The following is a 10,058-nucleotide window of genomic DNA, read 5'->3' on the forward strand; positions in this document are numbered from 1 at the left end:
AAGTCATTGCGCCTGGAGGCTTTTGCTCCTTGAGTGAGGGAAGACGGGGGAAAAGAAAGGAAAATAGAAAGGGGGTGTCTCTTCCTGAGGGGACCGTAGCAAAAAATAGGTATCAGCTGCGGTCACAGACCCAATTGAGGATTACAATTAAGGCCACTCTGGATCCCATAGGGGGTTCGAAGAGAGAAAGAAGGGCCCCAAGCCCGGGGGTGTGGTGAGGTGTAAAGCGCTGGATGGCCCCTCTGTTAGATCTACTCCATCCCTAAAATCATACTTCAAAATAATTGAACAAGACGTAAGATCACAAGTACCAGTCAAACCTGGCCAATCAAGCCAACCAGACCAACCAGGTCAATCAGACCAGGTAGACCAACCTGGTCATGACACCCAGGATAACCTCCCCCCAATCCCTCTTGAGAATCGTTTTGCTGTTCTGACAGTGGCGCAGTAATCAGAAATTACTGCTGACTCTGTTAGCCATACTGACCCTGCCATTAGTCCTGTGAGTCCTGTCATCGGTCCTGCTAGTCAGCCGTAGTCGCCACACTATATACATTGACTGCAGCTGTTGTCTCTTCGATCCCACCAGAATCTACCCAGTCCCCTGTCAAGTCGATCCAGCAATTGGTGGAAGCAGTGGAAGTCGATGCTGTCTCAATAGTTATTCTAGAGCCCGGGTATGGGGCTCTTGTAATTCTGCCCCACGAGGGAGCAAGCTGTGACGTGTTGCAGTTGGGGTCCTTTCTTCAGGCTCTAAGGGGCGACTTGTTTATGAGAAGAGGATTCATGACAAATGTGAAGCCTTAGAGTCCAAATTAGATGATATCTGCACACGTACAGACTCGCTGGAGTCGGAGGTTAAAACCCTCTCTAATTCAGTCTCTGTCAATACGAAGGATATCGAGGTAATCAAAACACAAAATCGTGCTTTACAGTCAGACTTGGAACATTTAGAGACACAGGCCCGTAGAAACAACTTGAGGGTCATTAAGATCCCAGAGGGGGCAGAGAAGGAGGACATTAAGGCCTTCATATGTAAGCTGTTAAGGGTAGGTGTCCTGAAAGACCGGGATGACATTGATTTGGAAGCAGAGATCCAGAAAGTCCACAGGGACCCATTCAAACCCCATCCGGATAGGAAAGCACCAAGGAAAATCTTAGTGAACTTTCAGACTTATCCAGCTAATCCTAGGGAGATCCCTGAAAGGGGTGACATCCCATCATGAGGTGGGGCCCTATCAGATTCGTTCAGATATCGGTAGCAGAACAGCACAAAGGCAGTGGGATTTAGGCTCTAGAATACCAGAACTCAGAAATATTGGAAATTTGCCCTTATACAAATTATGGCAAAGCTTAATGACTCAAGATGGGTTGTATATTTTTGTATTAGATATGAGTATGATACGGGAGATTAAGTTCCTCTCCTGAAACGGTAATGGTCTTAGGAATCCCAGGAAGCTAGCCCGGGTAAGTGAGTTTTTAAAGAAGAGTGAGGCCCACGTTTATTTGTTACAGGAGAACCACCTGGAAGCCCAGGACTGCAAACAAAGTTTTAATAAGTTTAGCTGGGCTCAGGAGGTACTGCCCTCAAACCAAAGGGGCTGTACAATAGGGGTAGCAGTGATTATAAGACGTAATACGGGGATCAAAGTAGAAAAATGGGGTACTGATCAATCTGGGAGGTGGTTAACCGCAACTCTCTCTATTAGCGGTGCATTAGTAGTATGCGCTGTTTACTATGGGCCAAATGAGGATAACCCATCCTCTCTCTTGAATCTTCAGGCTAGTCTGCTGGAAAAATCTGCTCCTGTAATACTTGGTGGAGATTTTAACTTAGTGTTCGATCCAGATTTAGACCGCACATCTAAAGTAAAATATAATGTACCACCCTGAACTTTCTCTATACTCAAGTCTCTGAGTAACGAATTTAGGTTTTTGGACATATGGAGAGTCGATCAAGGGAATACCAGAAAGTATTCCTTTTATAGTAAAAAAATATATGCAATATTCAAGAATTGACGATTTTTTAGTTGATCAGAGTTTGCTGTTCGATCTCAAGTCTATTGCCTATATTCCTGCGTTGATATCAGATCATTCCGCAGTAAAAGTGAGGTTAAATCTCAAACCGGAGGGGTGTCAAAGGAGATTGACTTTAGACAGGGCCTTATTACTGGATAAGAGGGTTATGACTGAGGTGAATGTAAAAGTAGAAGAGTTTTTTGGGTTCAATGTGGCCTCTACAAGTATTCAGGTAGTGTGGGAGACCTTTAAGGTCTATTTGAGGGGGCTGTTGAGCTCCTTAATGATGAATACGATCAGATCATTTAAAGAAGTCGATGCAGATAGAATTAGGAGAATCAAGGAAAACGAGAAAGAGATGCAACAGGCAGCCCTTGTGTCTAGAAGCCTTATGCCACAATTAGAGAGGGAACTTGTCTCCCTGCAGGCTGTCTTCCAAGCCAGGATAGATAAAGTTCTAAAGGATAGATGGGATGCAAGCAAATTACAGCATTTCGCTTATGGCGAAAAATGCGGCTTCTTGTTGGCTTGCACAGACCGGGTTAGGAACCATATTAAGAACTTGGTCCAAAGAGGGTCTGGTGTCCTGTTGCAGGAAGATGATGAGATCAGGGGAGAGGCCAGATCTTTTATGCATGATCTGTATATGGAGGACACCGAGTATAGTCCTGATGCTGGAAGAACATGGCTGAATCAGAGAAATTTACCTCACCTAACTGAGATAGATAGGCCATATCTATCTACTGGTATTACAGAGGGGGAGATCATGAAACAACTTAAAAAGATGAGTAGGGGTAAGGCTGCTGGGCCAGATGGGCTGCCTCTTGAGATATATCTGGGTCGGTTAGATAGGGTTGTGCCGGTCCTAAAAACTCTTTTCAACAAAATACTTTTACAATGTTATCAGGGAGCGTCAGCAAAAATATTGGTAAATGGGACGCTCACTTCCAGCTTTGAGATCCAAAGGGGAACCAGGCAGGGTTGTTCTATCTCCCCACTCCTGTTTGATCTTTACATCGAGCCGTTGGCCAAGGCTATAAAGCTAGACGATCAGATCTTGCCTTTTAGATCACAGCAATATATATCTAAAATTGCATTATGTGCAGATGATGTTATTCTTTACACGAGAGACCCAGAAGTAACAATCCCAAGGGTGGAGGTCCTCCTGGGGGAGTTTGGATCTATATCTGGATACCTGGCCAACACCTCAAAGACAGAACTAATGTGCTGGAATATAACGCACTGGACGGGGCAGACCATCAACAAGTTTAAATATTTAGGTATCACAATAGTAAAAGACCTGGACAGAATTGCCCCAGTGAATCTAAAAAGGGTAACCAATGAACTGAACTGTCTGTTCTCGAAGTGGAAAAATCTCCCATTGACCATCTTCGGTAAGGTGAATCTGGTCAAAATGACGGCTCTTCCTACATTAACTTATATATTTAATGCTGTCCCTCTGAAGTTCCCAGAATGTGATATCTCCAGGGTACAGGGTAAGATCAGGAGTTTCATCTGGGGAGATAAGGGAGTAAGACTGTCCTGGAAGAAATTGAGGTGGAGGCTGCTTAAAGGCGGGTTAGCTCTCCCATATATTAGCTGGTACCTGGTGGCGTTTCAATTTAAAACCATCAGGATGCTTCTGACGAAAACTACAACTTCTGCATGGGGGGTTCTCCTCAGGGAACAGACGAGAGACATCAAAGATGGCAGAACAGAAGGGTTCCCATATAAATTTGGGGAAAAGAAATTCTTTAAAAAGGTGCGCCTGAAGATCTTGGAAAATGCATTAGAATGCTGGTACAAAGTGAGGACAAGGTGTAACATAGGGTACTACTCTGAACACGCTCCCATCTGGGATTCCCCAGGAACTCCGCTCTGTCTGAAAGACAGGTTGGCTGCCCCTATAAGGGAGGCAGGGGGTTCTATCTGGTCAGAGTTAGGGGACAGTAATGGGGTATATCCGTGGGAAGTCTTGAAAGCCAAGATGGGCCCGGGGTTTTCTAAATTTAAGTTTTTACAATTAAAATCCTGGTTCGAGGCAGAGAGCGGGGCCTTAACGGGTGACTGGGAAACAGAGATCCTCTTTTTGTCAGAAAACCGCATTAAGAGAGAGGTATCAATATGGTACAAAAAATTGGTAGAAGCAGATGACAGGGATATTCCAACTCAGGCCTGTGTGTGGAGACAGACTTCCTTTGAAGGAGAAATAGAGGAGTTATTGGAGCCCTCATTAAATCTATTATATAAATTTGTCAAATCTGCTAGTCTAAAGAAAAAACACTTTTTTGTAACTACTACACCCCGGCTAAAATAGCAAAATTTGCATCAAGCCCGGAACCAAACTGTCATAGATGTATGGCCCCTAAAACCAATGATATACATGTCTTTTTTGATTGTGTAAAACTGGTACCATTTTGGGAGGGGGTTGGAGGATATCTTCCCAGGAGTTTTGCCATTAACATCACAGTCAACGAGACCTTGGTTTTCTTTGCCGATGACCCTGTATCAACAAAAGTTCTTGCAGGAAGGGACAGAGGCCTGCTGCTGAGTCTGATCATATTGGGGCGCAGGGAAATATGCCTGAAATGGAAAGACCCTAACCCTCCAAAAACGGAAGACTGGTTGAACTTTGCATTTGCGATGGCTCGCCTGGATGTGGCCAGTGCTGGCATTGCCTCAAATAGCCCCTGGTACCCTTTTACCATCATGGGTAAATAACTGAGATTGTGCAGATAAGGAAAAATCAATGGCTCCCCAGTCCTATGATTACACTTTAAGACTCCAGCACAAGGAGTTGGTCTGGGGACCTAAGCATGCGCAGTGGGCCGGAGGGAGCCCAGGTACAGAAGAGCGGCTGTAACATTCTGCATAATGCTTTAAAGGTGAGATGAGGACAAAAAACCAAAAAAATAAAATAAAATACTTTTAGAGAAGGAAGCAATTCCGCCATCATGGTTAGAGGCAACAGTATCTCTGATCTTTAAGCAAGATAAGGATCCCCAAAAAATTGAGGCACATATGCCCATCTCGTTATCAAATTCGGAGCTCAAGATTTTTTCTGGAATTTTGGCTGCTAGGATGGCTAAAATTATTAAAACTATTATACAACAAGATCAGAGGGGGGTTATAGGGTCAATTGATGTTGCAATTGAGAAGAGGTTGCCACTAACCCTGGTCGCAATTGATGCCTCTAAGGTGTTTGACCAGTTCAGCTGGAACTATCTCTGGGAGACAATGTCTAGTTTCGGCTTTCCTGTAAATTTTATTGAGGCCGTCAGATCCATTAGATCCCTCTATTTAAATCCACGTGCAAAACTTCTGGTCAATGGCACCCTCTCGGATTGGTTTGATATATCAAGAGGGACTAGACAGGGCTGTCCCCTGTCACCCTTATTGTTTAATTTATATATTGAGCCATTTGTTTGTTCCCTTAGAGAGGATCGCTGACCTGGAGCTTAAGTTCGCCCTCTATGCGGATGATCTCCTAATGTATACATCTGACCATGCTAAAGCTATACCCAGACTGTTTAAGTTAGTTGGGGAATTCGGTAAAGTTTCCTGCTATAAAATGAACAGAGAAAAAATGGAAATTATGAGCTGGAACTCTGGGAATGCAGTACCAGGGGTAAAAGGTCAGATGCGATATTTGGGGATCTATCTTGCACAGAAGTTGATTGATATACAAAGAGTCAGCTGGGCGAAGGTTTCTAAGGAGGTGGGTGGCCTATTGTCACGTTGGGCGAATTTACCGCTAAACATTTACGGGAGAGTGAACTTGGTAAAAATGACAATTCTACCCAAATTAACATTTTTGTTTAATTCTATTCCACTTTCTTTCAATGCTAAAGACCTTGCTGCTCTCCAAGGTAAAATGAGGTATTTTATTTGGGCGACAAAGACCCTGAGAGTAGCATGGAAAAAGCTTAGGAGAGGGTTGAAATTGGGAGGATTAGCTCTGCCTGATTTGCTTGCCTATTGCCACGCTTTCCCTTTTAAAAAATTTAGAATGTTAGCAAACAGGGTTGATTCTCCTTCTATGGATCATTTGTTTCAGGCTTTGTTGTACAATGCACCTCAGGGGCAGGAATTCTTTCTTTACAAGTTTGGGGACCCCAAGTTCTACAAAAAGGTCAGATTAAAGGTCCTATCAGCTGCACTGAGAAACTGGAGATACATCAGGAATATATTGGGAATTTTGTATTATACATCGCAGGCCCCAATCTGGGACTCTCCAGGTACCCCGGAATGTCTCCAGGATCAACTGTCACAACCACTTAGATCAACAGGTATCCAAGTGTGGGGAGATCTCCAGGAAGATGCACCGCTCATTAGTTGGAAGAAAATGGGTAGAATAACCAGTGGGACACTGACAAGATTTAAGTACTATCAACTGTCTGCATGGTGGTCATCCCAGTTATGGAGCAATGATGTCTCAAGTACAGCTGTGGATTCCATATCTAGCATAGGGCCATGGAAACGTGAGGTGTCATTCTGGTATGGAGCATTTATAGGAACTGGGAACTGCCTAGATGAAGAGCTGGTGAGGCATTGGGGTAGTGTATTTTCCAAAAATGGGGAGGATCTGCGGAAACTCTGGTGTGATTCCTTCTCTATGTTACAGGCAGTGGTCAAACCAGCTAACCTCAGAAGAAATCACTTGTACACTGCTTACAGGGTGTATTGGACTCCAGGTAAATTGTAAAAAATCTCCACAACAATCTATAATTGCCCCAGATGCAAACATCCTGCTGTTGACGATTTACATATGTTCATGGATTGCCCGAAGATCGGCCACTTTTGGATGGAGGTTTCTGGTTTCCTGGAGGATGTATTGGGCCTGCAGATTGAAGTAAGTGCAATGCTAATCTTTTTTGGCCTTTTGCCGGATTACAGTTTGAATGCTCCATCTTCAAAATTTGCATTATATGTAATAATTGTTGCAAGGAGGGAAAGCAGCAAGCAGCGAGCGCCCAGCCCCACTTTGTACCCAAGCCTGACTGACCCAGCTCATGGAGCCAATCCTTATCCCGAAGTTACAGATATGATTTGCCGACTTCCCTTACCTACATTATTCCGACATGTGAGAGGTTGTTCACCTTAGAGACCTGCTGCGGATATGGGTACGGCCCAGCATGAGATTTACACAATATACCCCGGATTTTCAAGGATCAGCGAGAGCTCACCGGACGCCGCCGGAACCGCAACGCTTTCCAAGGCTCGTGCCCCTCTCTCGTGGCTAACCCATTCCAGGGCGCCCTGCCCTTCACAAAGAAAAGAGAACTATCCTTGGGGCTGCCGCCGACTTCTCCGGGATTGTTTGCGTTACCACACTGGACGCCGCGAGGGCAAACGTCTCCTCCACTCCGGGTTTGGGGATCTGAATCCGACTCCCTTTCTATCGGCTGAGGGCAATGGAAGCCATCTCCCGTCCTTTTTGAATGGCGCTCGCCCATTTATTAGGACCGACTGACCCAGGTTCAACTGCTGTTTACATGGAACCCTTCTCCACTTCGGCCTTCAAAGTTTTCGTTTGAATATTTTCTACTACCATGAAGATCTGCACCTGCGGTGGCTCCACCCAAGCCCTTGCCCCGGGCTTCTATGTGCACCACAGCAGTCCTCCTACTCGTCGCAGCTTAGCCCCTGCCGGGTATGGGCGCGACGCTCCAGTGCCATCCATTTTCAGGGCTGGTTGATTCAGCAGGTGAATTGTTACACATTCCTTAGCGGATTCCAACTTCCATGGCCACCGTCCTGCTGTCTATATCAACCAACACCTTTTCTGGGGTCTGATGAGCTTCAGCAACAGGCGCCTTAATCTGACGTTCGGTTCATCCTGCAGCACCAGTTCTGCTTACCAAAAGTGGCCCACTAGGCACTCGCATTCCACACGAGTGAGCCAGGCTTCTTACCCATTTAAAGTTTGAGACCAAGACCTATAATCATTCGCTTTACCAGACAAAACTGGGAGCTCTGAGCACCAACTATCCTCAGGGAAACTTCGGAGGGAACAAGCTACTAGATGGTTCGATTAGTCTTTCACCCTTATACTCAGGTCCGCTGACAGATTTGCACGTCAGGACCACTATGGACCTCCACCAGAGTTTTCTCTGGCTTTGCCCTGCCCAGGCATAGTTCACCTTCTTTTGGGTCCTATCGATAACGTTCATGCTCCACCTCCCCGACGGAGCGGGCGAGACAGGTCGTTGGTATGCCCGCCACTGGAAGTACAGCGGGGTTCCACCTCAGCCGGTCCTCACCTTCATTGTGCCATAGGGTTTTGCTCGGCCCCCCGACTCGCACACGTGTTATACTCCTTGATCTGTGTTTCCAGATGGGTCTGGTGGATAACTGACATCGCTGCACAGCCCTGGCACCCGGCATGGGCCTCCCCGCCCAGCGGTGCGATGAGGCGGGGCGCACTTTAACCAGGCCACCCCAGTTGCCAGTTGCGCCAGGAGCAGGGGCCCCCGTCCCCCCTTCCCCAACCTGTCGCACACCGAGGGGCGGCCAGGAACCGGTGCCCGGGGAAGGGCCCGGAGGTGGTCAAATCTCCTTTGGCCCAGCGGATACAGCAAAGCTGCTGCCAGGGGGGCTGTAACATCCTCTGCCGGAGCAGAGGGCCACCTGCCACCCTGAAGCCTTCCCAGCCAACCCGGAACTGGTTGCGGCGCACTACCTTGGAGGAAATGCGCCAGGCGGGGTGCCTGTATGACCCGGGGCACTAGTCCCGCAGAAGAGATCCACAGATCCCGGGCCACCGATCTTCTCACCATGTTGAATCTTCTAGGCGGACTGCAGAGACCCCACCTGCTTACCTCTCAACGGTCTCACACCCTCTTGAACTCTCTCTTCAAAGTTCTTTTTAACTTTCCCTTACTGTACTTGTTGGGTATTGGTCTTGCACCCGTATTTAGCCTTAGATGGAGATTACCAGCTGCTTTGGGCTGCATTCCCAAGCAACCCAACTCCGAGAAGACCCAATCCCGGTGTGCCGGTGTCTTTTACTGGCCTAACACCATCCACAGGGTGAGCCTCGATCAGAAGGACTTGGCCCCCTTGAGCGATGCCGGGGAGTCGGTCTTCTGTATGCCACATTTCCCGCACCCGCCACCAGGCGGGGATTCGGCGCTGGGCTCTTCCCTCTTCACTCGCATTACTGGGGGAATCCTGGTTAGTTTAATTTCCACCACTTACTAATATGCTTAAATTCAGTGGGTCGCCATGTCTGATCTGAGGTCGTAGTTGGAAGAAAACGCCTAAGTGTTAAGGGGAGCTGGGAAAGGCCAGCCCCCTGCCGGAGCAGGGGACTGGCGTTGAGGCAGCACGCGCCCTCTTTCCCCGGATCTGATCTGGAGGACACAGACAGCCATGCACGGCATGCAGCCAGGCGCCACGGGATGGGCCCAGGGTGGACTGGTCGCCAGACTCCTTCTCGGGGCTAGGCAACGCCGGCGGTGTACCTCTGAGGCAGGACCCAGTGAGGGACCCTGCCACGGGCGATCGGGAGGTGTGACCTTGTGGGGGATGAAGGGAAGCGGAACTAACCCTGCGACAGCCCCAGCCACGTCCCGGGGTAACCCCGGGATGATTTACGATCGAACGACCCTCAGACAGGTGCGTTCAAAGTGTCAAAGATCAATATGTCCGCAAATACATACTAATTCTCGCAATAAGCTGCATTCTTCATCGACGCACGAGCTGAGTGATCCAAGGCCAAGAGTGACAGGCAAGTTTTGAAAAATGGGTGCAGGAGAAGCGGGAGGAAGGCGACGCCATCCGTCGACTGCCCTTGCGGTGAGATAGCACGGGCGCCCCGTTCAAGGCTTCCCCTCTGGGAGTCAGACTGCACCGTTGAGAGAAAAAAACTTTACCAGGCTCTCAGCCCAAGAGTCCCCCCACCCACCTGCAGGTGAGGAAGGGGGCTCCCGGAGAGACGGGAGGAGGTGGCCTGTATCCGCCAGTCCCGCCTGGAGTAACTGGGAGGGATCACGTGAGTCTTCATACCCCTCGGCCCAGCCGCTCGTGACCAGGTT

General features: G+C 47.9%; 2 pseudogenes; both read right to left on the minus strand.

Annotated features, from left to right (window-relative positions):
- Window positions 1-7,097: 7,097 nt before the first annotated feature.
- LOC144825562 (28S ribosomal RNA) lies at window positions 7,098-9,241 on the minus strand (annotated as a pseudogene).
- A 384-nt stretch (window positions 9,242-9,625) lies between these two features.
- LOC144825712 (5.8S ribosomal RNA) lies at window positions 9,626-9,747 on the minus strand (annotated as a pseudogene).
- Between the last annotated feature and the right edge of the window lie 311 nt (window positions 9,748-10,058).

The sequence above is a fragment of the Lissotriton helveticus genome, chromosome 3_1 (assembly GCF_964261635.1).
Source record: "Lissotriton helveticus chromosome 3_1, aLisHel1.1, whole genome shotgun sequence".
NCBI classification, from domain to species: Eukaryota; Metazoa; Chordata; class Amphibia; order Caudata; family Salamandridae; genus Lissotriton; species Lissotriton helveticus.